The sequence below is a fragment of the Mizuhopecten yessoensis genome, unplaced genomic scaffold (genome assembly GCF_002113885.1).
Source record: "Mizuhopecten yessoensis strain PY_sf001 unplaced genomic scaffold, ASM211388v2 scaffold9253, whole genome shotgun sequence".
NCBI classification, from domain to species: Eukaryota; Metazoa; Mollusca; class Bivalvia; order Pectinida; family Pectinidae; genus Mizuhopecten; species Mizuhopecten yessoensis.
Window position 1 is genome coordinate 94,357 of NW_018407955.1, and position 14,260 is coordinate 108,616.

At 35.7% G+C, this 14,260-nt stretch overlaps 1 protein-coding gene and 2 long non-coding RNA genes across 5 annotated transcripts in view; 2 read left to right on the forward strand and 1 right to left on the reverse strand.

Moving 5' to 3' along the window:
- Positions 1 to 14,260, forward strand: part of LOC110457576 (demethylmenaquinone methyltransferase-like) — a 28,987-nt gene that overhangs the window by 11,323 nt on the left and 3,404 nt on the right. The window contains exon 1 of one of the 3 annotated variants that reach the window (XM_021508910.1): positions 7,114 to 7,186. The exons of 1 other annotated variant lie outside the window; for it this stretch is intronic. The gene's annotated coding sequence lies outside the window, so the exon portion shown is untranslated. Of the gene's footprint in view, positions 1 to 7,113; positions 7,187 to 12,284; positions 12,361 to 14,260 lie in introns of those variants that run through there. One more of the 3 variants, XM_021508911.1, reaches the window with a different exon arrangement.
- On the forward strand, positions 1,521 to 4,309 carry LOC110457577. Its single transcript, XR_002463698.1, has 3 exons — positions 1,521 to 1,951; positions 3,276 to 3,380; positions 3,716 to 4,309. It is a non-coding gene; the product is annotated as an uncharacterized LOC110457577 (long non-coding RNA).
- Positions 3,955 to 4,972, reverse strand: LOC110457578. Its single transcript, XR_002463699.1, has 2 exons — positions 4,149 to 4,972; positions 3,955 to 4,076 (listed from the first exon to the last, which is right to left on the reverse strand). It is a non-coding gene; the product is annotated as an uncharacterized LOC110457578 (long non-coding RNA).

Consider the following 14,260-nt stretch of genomic DNA (forward strand, 5'->3'; position numbering starts at 1 on the left):
TTGTATCGGCCATGTTGACTGTCTGTGTCAATTATGATGCACTTGCACGTTTTAACGGCGTGACCCAGAGTACAGGATTTCCGAAAATGGGTGTTCCGAAGTTCGGGTGGTTAATTTATGGGAGTAAACTACGATTTTAAGAATAATAATGTACTCGCCCAATGATTTATTTTTGGGTCAGTAACTATCCATCTTTTGACAATTTCTAGTCGCCCAATCACGGTTTTGGTCGCCTTAGACGACCAGGCGACCGGCTGTGTCCTACGCTGAGGATACGATTTTAATCAGATTGTCTTCTCTTAAAACACAAATATTAAACGATGATATAAACTACTTTTGTGACCAACTTCCGGTTTAACTGACTTGCTCAGTGCACGTGTTGACCGGTAATTGACTAGTAAGAATTTGAAAAGCAGACAGTACACGAGAAGGTGTGTCCCTAAAACACAAATGTTCACCACACACACGCCATACAAAACCTGGTACATCACAGCAGATCTAAGTGATTTTTCACACAATAACTAGTTAAATCAACGTTACTAGCATAATATGCATGTTGGGGAAAGGTTTTATTTCAACTAATACATTGATACTATGAAGATTAAAAAAAATGTAAACAATAACAAACAGACAAGAGGCCATAGTTTTCGACTTGAAAAGAAAGTAATCCTTTAAATACATCCATTCAGCCATTGCAGTTCCCTGTCAAATCACGGCGTCACAACACAAACAAAACATCTGATTGAAGACCCGCTAGATAAGCGTTGAGGACAACCAGAAATTGTCTCACAATCATGAACTTGACAATAATGTACGTATCCGTGCGTCAGCATAGAGACTGACGAGACATGTGATCTGAATATATATTCAGTATTATCACATTATACAGGTGTATAACAAATGAACTTTGTACTAAAATCGGTCGACATCGTGACATTACTTAAAGCTGAAAGCGAGAATGTGCCATAAGTAACAAACAGCTTGGAAGTGTTTCAAAATCTTCAGGTGATGAGTGTGTTTGATTTTTGATATCGTTTGCCGATCAGGGTGTGTGGTGCATTGAATCGCAAGGCTGTCAGTTGTAGAATGATAACCGGTTTGATTATTGATTGATTAATAGGTTTTACGTCCGCTTCACTACCGAGTAGTTCGGTTGTCCAGCAGACGAATTTATACCCAGCGAGACCCATACTCATTACTAAGCAAGGACGAACTAAAATGTCGGCGCTTCTTTCGAAACTATAGTCGGAAGATACGAGGAAGATCTCAAAACCAGAAAAAAACTGATGATATTCCTTCTACTGTCAACTCTACCATTCAATGAAGTGTTGATATCTATATATTATTTGTAGGCAACATGTACTCCCTGCACTATATTGATTTATTACATGTGTACTAACAGGGACGTATAGTGAACAGCATACAGTGATCAGCTAATTAAAACTAACCGCCTGAAATTAGCATAAAAATCAAGATTTAAATTTTCTACTGTTATTAGATGATGACATCAGATTCAATCAAGTATGCCTCAATCGAGGAAAATGTGCATAACCCTGGCCTGCCCATATGCATTTGTTGCAGATGTCATATTAAAACTTGTCTCATATAGGAGATGATAAATCTATAGCTATAGTTCATGGGAACAGTGGTTATTGAGTGATATTGGATGTCAATATTGTTGACCAATTATCAAACATATCTTTGATTTAAGTTAATTTGAAATACTTGTTTTAAGTCGTTATCATTTTTTTTCATGTGCATTATGTACAACATTTAGCAAATATTACTGAAATCTCAATGACATAATTGTTGTAGGTCTGGTTCGGTAAGCATGAAGTGTTATGAAGTGCCAGTTTGCCAACCTGATCACTGGTTTTTGACAGCAGACCGTCTACTTCCTTGATACTCTGAATAACTCCTACAGTGAAGAGGCATTTCCTGAACAATGGAGGTAGTGCATATAAAAATGTATCATGTTTCACAATGTTTGAAACTGTTTATATGCTGGTATACATGTAAATTATTATTAGGTCACCACCCGTCTGTAAACTTTTAGATATTTTCTTAAGAACCGGGGAATGAATCTTTTTAAACTTGGTAAGCTTCATCCTTGGTGTCCACTTGTCCTGAAGTCGAACAGCTCAGTGGGTTTTGACTACATTTGGCCTTGAGTTCGAGTATCCTTGGTCAAAAGGGACCCAATTTTGTATAAACAGAGGGTGTGACCCTCCTGGGGGCAGAGGAGCGGGGTCCAATAGGGGGGAAATATTGATAAGTGTTTAAATTATTCTCTTTCAATATGCTGAGAGACAGAGCCTATAGTTGCAGTACATGATGTATTTAATCACAATATGTTCCCGTGGTTGTTTCAATATCCAGTTGAGGGATTCAGGCCCTCTAGGCCTCTTGTTTGTCTTTTTTTTTTTTTTACATCTAATGGTAACTAGTGATGGGCCAATACTTGATAATATGACTCAAAATTGATAAGCTTGCCTTTTCAATTATTGATTACGGGTACAAATTCCATAATTTGATCTGTCCATTACTGAACTCAAGTGTCAAATGTAGATTGTAAGTCTGAGCTATTTATTTTGTTAAAGGCTTAACAAAAATAAATCAGGTTGGCTTCCTGTTACATGTTAAGTGATTCCTTGAAATTTTACCAAAATAATAGGTAGGCATAAAAAAATAGGATGGTTTCCTGTTACATGTCTGAACAAAAATAGGAATTAGGGTTGGGTACATGTACATGTAGTTAATGTTTTTTCCTTTTTCACAACGCTTATGTAGGAAGTGATCCTGACTTTAACAGTGCTTCCTTGAAATTTGACAAAAAATAGAGGAGGCACAAATCATTAGGGAGGGTAACTGGAAACAAACAACATTTCTTGTTTGGCTCAATATTTATTATATGATTGATGTTATAGTTAATTATGTAAAATACTGAAGCAGGAAACCTAATGTATAGTTAACAACTCTGTCTATTGATTCAGTAATTAAGCACCATAAAATTATAGACTTCATAATTATGCAATCATTCATCCATCAGTTTACTACTTCCAGTAAACTGACCATCGGATATGCTTTTGAAACCAGATGCCTGTCACTTAGGTGACATTTAATGCAAAGACATATTAAACACACTACAATTAAACTTCATGCTGATCAATAAAAGAATTTAATATTTTGTTAAGTTACCTAAATGGAATGTCAAGATTTATATGGATAACCCGTCATAGTTTTAACTTGTTATTTGAATTGTCCTCTTTATTCAGCGACATCCTCGAGACACAATAACAGAAGCTTTCTAAAGACATGCAAACCATGAGATGGAAACTTGCTTTGTAATTCACTACCAGTGACTGGCAGTCCTGAAACAGGTGGTTAGCTTAAGTATATTCAAAATGAGGTGTTATTATAATAAATTAGTCCTATTATCATAAACACAGTTTCGAAGTTCCATAGTGGGATCTGTATATATACTTAAAATATATGTTTCTTCTATGAAATGATGCTGATGTATTCAAGGTATATTATGTTTTATTGTAGGTTTAGTATGAACCAACTTTTAGTCAAATTTCAAAAATTGAATGGGTGACCTCGCAGAGTATATATTGCTATTCTCCCACAAAAGCATATCATACAGTTACAACTATCATATCTACAGTGTCTATGTCTGATTCATGACAATATTTTATTTTTATTTTTTCTCCAGAATGTCCAACTTTTCTTGGCAAATCCAGACCTACCATCAGGATGCAGTGTCATGTAAGACACTGCAAGAGCTTTGTCTTTCTGGGATTCCTAAGCCTTTGAATGGAGAAAACAAGACATTGCTGCATATATGACGATGAAAATACCATATTGTTGGACATTAATTAAAAAGAGCATTGACCAATGACATGTATACCGTGGCTAGTGATTGATAATTGTTGTGATTTTTCTGATTTGGCCATACAGTCAGAATGAAGGAAAGACAAATATCATGGTTCATGAACTTCAGATACACTTTTAAGCTCCTCTGGTACAAACTGTCATAATCTTATGGTATAGTGAAGTGTCTGTCATAAGTCTGTCTGTCAACTTTTTCTTTAAATTACTTTTTTAAATTGAAAATCACAGGGCCCTTATATTTGGTCAGCAAGTACCTGGGATAAATACTTTAAAGTTTCATCATGTAGATTACCTTGACCTTCTTTCAAGGTCACAGGTGTCCAAAACAGGCATCAGTTTCTTAAAAACTGGTCTTGAGTCATGATATTTCATGATGATTATATTTTATTCAGTATTCCTTTGCATTGCTTTGTTTTAAAAAAAAATGTTTTAAATTGTTCCATCAAATATATGTACATGTATGTAGATATATGTAATGACAGCATACTTGTTGATAACTTTGTTGTAGTGATTGTTTTGTTAACTTTTATGCATATTGATATTTTTTTATGAAATTAAATCATTGACTGATGTAAATATGTATGTTGTTATTTATCTTCATCTTTGTATGTTTGCCTCACAACAGAAACGTATACGTCTCTGCTCACAAGTTACATTTTTTATTCCCAGCCCCTACTCAACGAAGTTTGCAGAGGATGAATAAATGGATTCGTTCTCGCCCTCCATTCCCATTAAGAAAAAGTGTTGGGTCCATTTCTGGGTACATCTAGGTAATACATGCATAATGATGGCATCAATGACACAGCTATAGGGACACTGATTAATGTGTGTAGATGCTGAATTTGACTTACATTTTAGACTCCAGTGACTTCCTTCTACATTGTACATCAGTGCACATTAAGAAAAGTTGTGTAAGTCCATATCTCAGTAACAAAAACTATTATATGGTTAATACTTAAATTAATGATGCAGGTAGGGTTGCTCTACTGAATGCATACATGCATGATGAGGATGCTTAAGCTGACCTTTCATTAAACACTTCAGTACCTTTCTTTTATTTTAAATATAAATGTAACAGGAAAGAGAATAGTGTGCTTCCACCGGGGATCGAACCCTTGATCTCCAGGTTCCTAGTTGGACGCTCTACCACTGAGCTAAAGGGAAATTCCCTCTAGCTCTAAGCTAGGAGGCGACCTTAATCCTAATGTACAATTGAACCCTGCCACACTACTCCAACCTTTTAAAATGTGTTCGCCCTCGGACACCACAACCCATGTTCTAACTCCCTGTCACTACAGGAAGGGCCACAGACACCATTTGTAACAAGAAAGAGAATAGTGTGCTTCCACCGGGGATCGAACCCTCGATCTCCAGGTTCCTAGTCGGACGCTCTACCACTGAGCTAAAGGAAAATTCGCTCTAGCTCAAAGCTAGAAGGCGACCTTAATCCTATGTACAATTGAACCCTGCCACATAAATAAACTTTAACCTTAAAAGGGAATTGCATATCTTGGTAATTGTAAACGCTGCATAGATATTAACTTTAAAAAAATGTTCAGTGTTGCAAACTAAATATATTTGTCATTATATTAGAGCAATTAAAGGTTATTTATTTGATTTGAATTATTCTGTTAGAAATATATAACCATTCACAATTGTATAATTTACCACAGAATTAAGTCTGTGAATTTACTAAATTTTGACATGGACATCTGCTATGGACTTGTCTATGAAGCAGTGGATATTGATGACAGCACGTTTTTGTTGGGTTTGAAAGTTTGTATGATTTTGTTTCAATTTAACATTCTTATCAAAAACTCCTGTTTCATTGGTATGGACAAAAACAGATAATGGTTTACTCTGATTGACTCTAAAAATAACTTGTTAGGTGGAGGAAGTTGGTTCATATTCTTCTATCTTTGACCTATGGTAATCTTGCCTCAAAAGCCACTTAAAACTCTTCTCCAAACTTCAGCTAAAATGTATATAAGAATATGACATGCACAGTACAGGTGATAAAGAATTAATTGTAATTGGGGTGGTGGTGGGGTGAGATTGTCATAGGGGGTAAGAGATTGTTAATTAAGTTACTGCAACATTTAACCTACATACTTTTGCCTTTTTTTTTTTCACTTTTGTTTTAAATGTGTGTATTGGAGTGGGGAAGAAAAGCTCTACGCTCTGTCAATATTAGACTCGCATTTAGTTTATGTGATTATTTTCTGGACTTGAGCAAGTCTAATTGTTCTTCTTGTGCAGGCCCTTAAAATGTTTCTCGCACTGTCCGAGTCTACATCAATATTGACGGCGTCATTAATATGTTCTTGAACATATATTTAATTTATGCAGTAATGAATATAAGAACCTTAAAAATACAATAGTCAAAACGTAAACAAATAACGACATTGCGTCCGTACGGTGATCCGGATGCGGTTGGGGAGCGGTCCGTGTATATTTAAGACGATCGCAGCGCAGCTTGTCGTCATAATGAGGAAACCTAACGTATTTCAACTGCTGGCTTACTCGTTTACTAGTTGACTAGCTAGCTATTTCTGAATTAAAACTTTGTTTCGAATTTCTGTTTTTACAAAAATGACGAAAGCTTCAGATCAACCGATAGAATGTACTGAGTATATAACATCACGTAAGTCTGGAATGGATTGAATACTACAAGCTAACACGAAATCGCGATCGGTAAAACTAGCATAGCATGGAATGAACACGCAATAGATTTGTAAACGAGTGCAACAACACCAATGTACATAGTATGGAAAAAGACACTTATCAACTAGGGAATTAATACAAATGAACATAGAATTAATACAAATGAACATAGAATTAGATTCAAAACCAGAAGTAACTAATTCTATAACTTATCAACTAGGGAAATAATACAAATGTACATAGAATAAGATTCCAAACCAGAAGTAACTAATTCTATAAAAAATAATTATGGCGGTGATCCCCTTCCATACGCAATATGGCTTATTATGAAATATACTGATACAAGGGAAATCACTCTTCTAGTCTTATAGATATCTCAATTCCTACATTCGCTGATTTAGCATATTGTTCAGGTTAGATACGTTGATCTCTTGGCGTTAATCATTTGTGTTATGTCTCCGTAATTTGAACGCTTAGAAGACAGATAGTTTTCGAGGTACAATTAAAACGTACCGGTGATACACCGCTAGGTGTCGCTACGATAGCAAGAGGGTATAGATAGGCAGAATCCAGCGACAATCGGGCCAGTTCTGTTCTGATCTCGGCGTGTGTACAGTAGTGACAGATCGTAAGTACTTAATATAAGTGAGACTGGCTTTGTGTTGGAAATATAGAAGTGACTGAATAAGTCTTGCCTTGATCCGCACACTGCCTGGAAGATATATTAAATAAACGATTGAGTGCTGTAGCGAGATACTGTTAGACAGAAGGCATAGGCTGTGCAGGACCCCGGAACGTTAAAATTACCCCGTGATTAACAAGATTGAAATCATTGGTCTTTGTCAGATGCCAGTGTTGTCTCTGTTCATCCCTCTTTCTCTTAAATTTATTCAAAATGACTGAATAACAATAGAAATGACAATTAGTACGATTTTTAGGTCACCTGAGCTTTAGCTCAAGTGACCTATTGCTATCCGTTTTCGTCCGTCGTCGTCCGTCGTCCGTCGTCCATCGTCCGTCGTCCGTCGTCCGTTAACATTTTACATTTCAAACTTAAAGTCAAGTTCTGCTGGGCCGATTGAACTGAAAGTTGGTAGGAATGATCGCCTCATGGTCCTGACAAAGTGTTGTTATTTTTCGGGTCGATCAGAAATCCAATATGGCCGCCACGGCCGCCATTTTGAAAACCTATTTCAAACTTAAAGTCAAGTTCTGCTGGACCGATTGAACTGAAAGTTGGTAGGAATGATCGCCTCATGGTCCTGACAAAGTGTTGTTATTTTTCGGGTCGATCAGAAATCCAATATGGCCGCCACGGCCGCCATTTTGAAAACCTATTTCAAACTTAAAGTCAAGTTCTGCTGGACCGATTGAACTGAAAGTTGGTAGGAATGATCGCCTCATGGTCCTGACAAAGTGTTGTTATTTTTTGGGTCGATCAGAAATCCAATATGGCCACCACGGCCGCCATTTTGAAAACCTATTTCAAACTTAAAGTCAAGTTCTGCTGGACCGATTGAACTTAAAGTTTGTAGGAATGATCGACTCATGGTCCTGACAAAGTGTTGTTATTTTTCAGGTCAATCATAAATCCAATATGGCCGCCACGGCCACCATTTTGAAAACATATTTCAAACTTAAAGTCAAGTTCTGCTAGGCCGATTGAACTGAAACTTTGTAGGAATGATTGACTCATGGTCCTGACAAAGTGTTGTTATTTTTCAGGTCGATCAGAAATCCAATATGGCCACCACAGCTGCCATTTTGGTAAACTATTTCAAACTTAAAGTAAAGATCTACTTGGCCGATTGAACTGAAACTTTGTAGGAATGATCGAATCATGGTCCTGACAAAGTGTTGTTATTTTTCGGGTCAATCAGAAATACAATTTGGCTGCCATGGCCGCTATTTTGCTACTAAGTTCTAATAGGCCGATCTCACTTAAAATTGGTCTAGGAATGATCAGCTCATGGTCCTGACAAAGTTAAGTTAACATTATACTATTTTTTACTCAAATTGGTACATATTTCAACAACAAAAATAAATACTATAGACTCAGGTGACCGTTAAGGCCCATGGGCCTCTTGTTTTGTTAAATATCCAATATACAGTATGCAGTGTTGTAAGAATTGAAATATCCGGAATAATACAGTATCTGGTTTAGTTTGAATAAAGCATTAATTCGGAAGCCTCAGTTTCGTATTTCTTAACCGGAAATGAACCATGTGAAAGTGAAAGTAAGAGCTTAATGCCACCAAATATACGTCTGATTATAGCGGTATTAACATTATTTTAAAAGGTTAAGCATTATAAAGTAGATGGGGGTAAGTGGTGGAGAAATTGATGTTCCTATGTATTTCCTAACTGAAGGAAAACGATCCTACTGCATGTATAACTTACAATTTAGTCATTAAAATGTTTTATCTTGATTTTCTTCACGGATTTCCTCTAAATGTTTTAAAAGTAATTTGATAAAATTGTATTATTACCCGTACAAATTCACAGACAGGTACATGGACATTTATTAATTGTTTCAGACTGGTTATAAACTTTAATTATTTATGTAAAAGTGGCTGGATATATTGAGGAGGATGAAGGCATTGATAATGACGACATCATTTCCAATATCAAAGACCACTCCAGTGTTCAAGAAATTTTGTTTTTAAGCCTTTTCCCCCCAAATTATATATGTAAAAATATCAAATCACTCAGTTCTAAGAAGGCAACAGGTTTTGATGGCATCTCAGCTAAACTTTTGAAGTCCTGTAGTAAAAGCATCAGCTATCCTCTAAGTAATGTGATAAATTTTAGTTTTAACGTAAATACTTTCCCTAGTCAACTTAAAGTAGCACAGGTTGTACCTATCTTTAAGAAGAAGGATGCCTTGGACAAGCCAAACTACAGGCCTGTTAGTATTTTACCATGTATCTCCAAACTCTTTGAAAGAGTTATGAGTGATCAGCTCAGAGAATATTTTAATGGTATATTTCATTCCTTCTTAGCAGCCTTCAGACCAGGATATGGATGCCAAACTACCCTGTTAAGATTAGTTGAGGACTGGCGCAGGTCCTTGGACAACCGTGAGTGTGTCGCTGCCATCCTCATGGATCTGTCCAAGGCTTTTGACTGCCTTCCTCATGATCTGTTGCTCAGAAAGTTGGATGCGTATGGTCTCCGCTCGGGCTCAGTGGACCTGGTATCTAGCTATCTGGGTAACAGATTACAACAGGTCAAGTTGAGCTCCAAATGCGGCGACTGGTTGGAAGTGCTCAAGGGAGTCCCTCAGGGCTCAATTATGGGGCCCCTACTTTTTAACATCTTTATTAATGATATGTTCTAATATGTCAAATCATCCAAACTCTATAATTATGCGGATGACAACACGGTGAGCTCATCCAATAAGGACCCTCTTGTTCTTAAGCAGTCCATTGAAACAGACTGTTCAAACTTGGTTAACTGGTTTAACAAAAACTACATGAGGGCAAATCCTGATAAATTTCAGGCCATATGTCTAGGTAGGAAAACTATTGAGACTTTTAATTCTTTCAAAATAGAAAATGTAACCATTAAGCCTGAAAAACTGTGAAGTTACTTGGTGTCAATTTTGACTCATTTTTAAATTTTGATATACATGTTTTAGAAATTTGTTCAAAGGCTTCTAGACAGCTAAATGTTCTTAAAAGAATTGGAGTTTTTTTAACAAAACAAGGTAGGAGAGTCATATACAATTCTTCTATTATATCTAGTTTTCATTTCTGCCCACTGGTTTGGCATTTTACTAGCTTGAAAAGTGTGAGAAAGATGGAAAAAATTAAGGAGCGTGCACTGAGATTCGTGGAGAGTGATTATGTCTCAACTTTTAGTCAGCTTTTAAAATCTACTAATAGTACTCTTTTACATGTTAAGAGGCTAAAAGATATGGGCTGTGAAGTTTTTAAAATACTACACAACATTTCTCCTAATTATATACGTGATTTAGTAAAACTAAGGGAATCTGCTTATGATCTCAGAAGGGACTTCACAGTCAGCATCCCATCTGTAAAAACTACAAGGTACGGGCAGAAATCCTTCTCGTTTGAGGCGGCCCGGGTGTGGAACAGTCTTCCAAATGAATTGCGGAAATGTGAATACTTCCCAGAATCCCGGAGGCTGGTCCACACCTGGGATGGTCCCATCTGTACATGTTCCATCTGTACAAAGATGAAGGATTGATTTTTGGTTCTAGGTTTTGCATTTTTATTGCTCCAGAAATAGTTGTCATGCACAAGTTTTAGTTCTTATAGTGATGCTTTACTTTCTTTTGTGTAATTCTTTTTTTATNCCATGTGAAAGTGAAAGTAAGAGCTTAATGCCACCAAATATACGTCTGATTATAGCGGTATTAACATTATTTTAAAAGGTTAAGCATTATAAAGTAGATGGGGGTAAGTGGTGGAGAAATTGATGTTCCTATGTATTTCCTAACTGAAGGAAAACGATCCTACTGCATGTATAACTTACAATTTAGTCATTAAAATGTTTTATCTTGATTTTCTTCACGGATTTCCTCTAAATGTTTTAAAAGTAATTTGATAAAATTGTATTATTACCCGTACAAATTCACAGACAGGTACATGGACATTTATTAATTGTTTCAGACTGGTTATAAACTTTAATTATTTATGTAAAAGTGGCTGGATATATTGAGGAGGATGAAGGCATTGATAATGACGACATCATTTCCAATATCAAAGACCACTCCAGTGTTCAAGAAATTTTGTTTTTAAGCCTTTTCCCCCCAAATTATATATGTAAAAATATCAAATCACTCAGTTCTAAGAAGGCAACAGGTTTTGATGGCATCTCAGCTAAACTTTTGAAGGCCTGTAGTAAAAGCATCAGCTATCCTCTAAATAATGTGATAAATTTTAGTTTTAACGTAAATACTTTCCCTAGTCAACTTAAAGTAGCACAGGTTGTACCTATCTTTAAGAAGAAGGATGCCTTGGACAAGCCAAACTACAGGCCTGTTAGTATTTTACCATGTATCTCCAAACTCTTTGAAAGAGTTATGAGTGATCAGCTCAGAGAATATTTTAATGGTATATTTCATTCCTTCTTAGCAGCCTTCAGACCAGGATATGGATGCCAAACTACCCTGTTAAGATTAGTTGAGGACTGGCGCAGGTCCTTGGACAACCGTGAGTGTGTCGCTGCCATCCTCATGGATCTGTCCAAGGCTTTTGACTGCCTTCCTCATGATCTGTTGCTCAGAAAGTTGGATGCGTATGGTCTCAGCTCGGGCTCAGTGGACCGGGTATCTAGCTATCTGGGTAACAGATTACAACAGGTCAAGTTGAGCTCCAAATGCGGCGACTGGTTGGAAGTGCTCAAGGGAGTCCCTCAGGGCTCAATTATGGGGCCCCTACTTTTTAACATCTTTATTAATGATATGTTCTAATATGTCAAATCATCCAAACTCTATAATTATGCGGATGACAACACGGTGAGCTCATCCAATAAGGACCCTCTTGTTCTTAAGCAGTCCATTGAAACAGACTGTTCAAGCTTGGTTAACTGGTTTAACAAAAACTACATGAGGGCAAATCCTGATAAATTTCAGGCCATATGTCTAGGTAGGAAAACTATTGAGACTTTTAATTCTTTCAAAATAGAAAATGTAACCATTAAGCCTGAAAAACTGTGAAGTTACTTGGTGTCAATTTTGACTCATTTTTAAATTTTGATACACAGAAATTTGTTCAAAGGCTTCTAGACAGCTTAATGTTCTTAAAAGAATTGGAGGTTTTTTAACAAAACAAGGTAGGAGAGTCATATACAATTCTTTTATTATATCTAGTTTTCATTTCTGCCCACTGGTTTGGCATTTTACTAGCTTGAAAAGTGTGAGAAAGATGGAAAAGATTCAGGAGCGTGCACTGACATTCGTGGAGAGTGATTATGTCTCACTTGTATGTATTTACTTGTACTATCATAGACAAGAAGTAATATTTCATTTGTTAATACATATATACAGTAAGTGATATTTCATATTCAGGTGCATGTTCTTTAAAGTCTTTGAGATATTGATCACTAGCGATACAATTGTATTTTGTGACCTAAAAGCATTTCACACAAGCAAGATACATGGTAACAGCATGCCCTTTATTACCATTCAAATATAAGATATCATGGTAAAACATATATTTATATAATGAGAAAATAAATAAATAAATGATACTATTTTCCATTCAACCTCCTCCCCCCAATTTAACAACAATAGCAATATATATAGGAACCTCTCTGTAGTAAGTAATTGCATGTGTTATATCAACTGTCTGTGATAGTAAATACAGGTGTAATACATGTCTGTGATAGTAAATACATATGTAATATCTGTCTGTGATAGTAAATACATGTGTAATACCTGTCTGTGATAGTAAATACATGTGGAATACCTGTCTATGATAGTATATACATGTGTAATACCTGTCAGTAATAGTAATTACATGTGCAATACCTGTATATGATAGTATATACATGTGTAATTCCTGTCTGTAGTAGTATTTATATGTGTAATACCTATCTGTGATAGTATATGCATGTGTAATACCTATCTGTGATACTATAAACATGTGCAATACCTGTCTATAGTAGTAATTACATGTGTAATACCTGCCTGTAGTAGTTTATATATTGCTGAGCATCAAAATTTGGATACAATTTTGTTAAGATTTTCCCAGGAGACTGGTCCTAACTCGGTGCCTCTTGTTTATTATAAAATAAAAACCAAGATGTCTTTACAAAGAAATATTGAGAAGGTTATATATATACTGATTTGTATACAGATTATAAAAACTAGTTAACAGGGTATATAAGAAGTGGTTTACAGAGTATATAAAGAGTGATATGCATAGTATACATAGAGTGGTATACAGAGTATATAAAGAATGGTATATAGAGAGTGGTATATAGTGTACATAAAAAGTGGTTTACAGAGTACACAGGGTGGTATACAGAGTATATAAAGAGTGATGTGCATGGTTGGTATACATAGCGTGGTTTACAGGGTATATTATAATTTGTCTAGATAATACATAAAGAGTGGTATACAGTATATGTAAAAAGTGGTAAACAAGCATATAGAGTGGTATACACAGAATATAAGGAGTGGTATACATGTATATATGGAGTGGTACACACAGTATATAAAGAATGGTATACAGTATATGAGAAGAGTTGTATAGAGAGTATGTAAGGAGTGGTAAACACATCATATAGAGTGGTATACACTGATCTTCCCCCNGGAGTGCTATATCTTTACTTCATACCATTTATTTTAAACATATTCATGTGATTTATATGACAAATTTACCGGTTGTCAATTTTTTTGAAATTCCTGATGTTGAAAGATACTATTAGTAGCCAACTTTTAAGCAAGTATGAAATAAAGACTCGTTTTAGAACTATGTAAATTAAATAAAATTTCACATAGTTTTCGTCTTAAATCTTCAATAAAAAGAACAGTTCTTTCTTGAAATATTGTAATATTCGGTATCAAAATAACAATTGGAATATGTTGCACACGATGATGATATAATTTTATAGTAATTGTGTCATGTAAATGCTTTAGAAGGAATTGTATTATCGCACCTTTAACACCCACACAGGTGTAGGTCAATGAGGTCCCATTTATCATAAAATGTTTTCTGAAACTGACTGT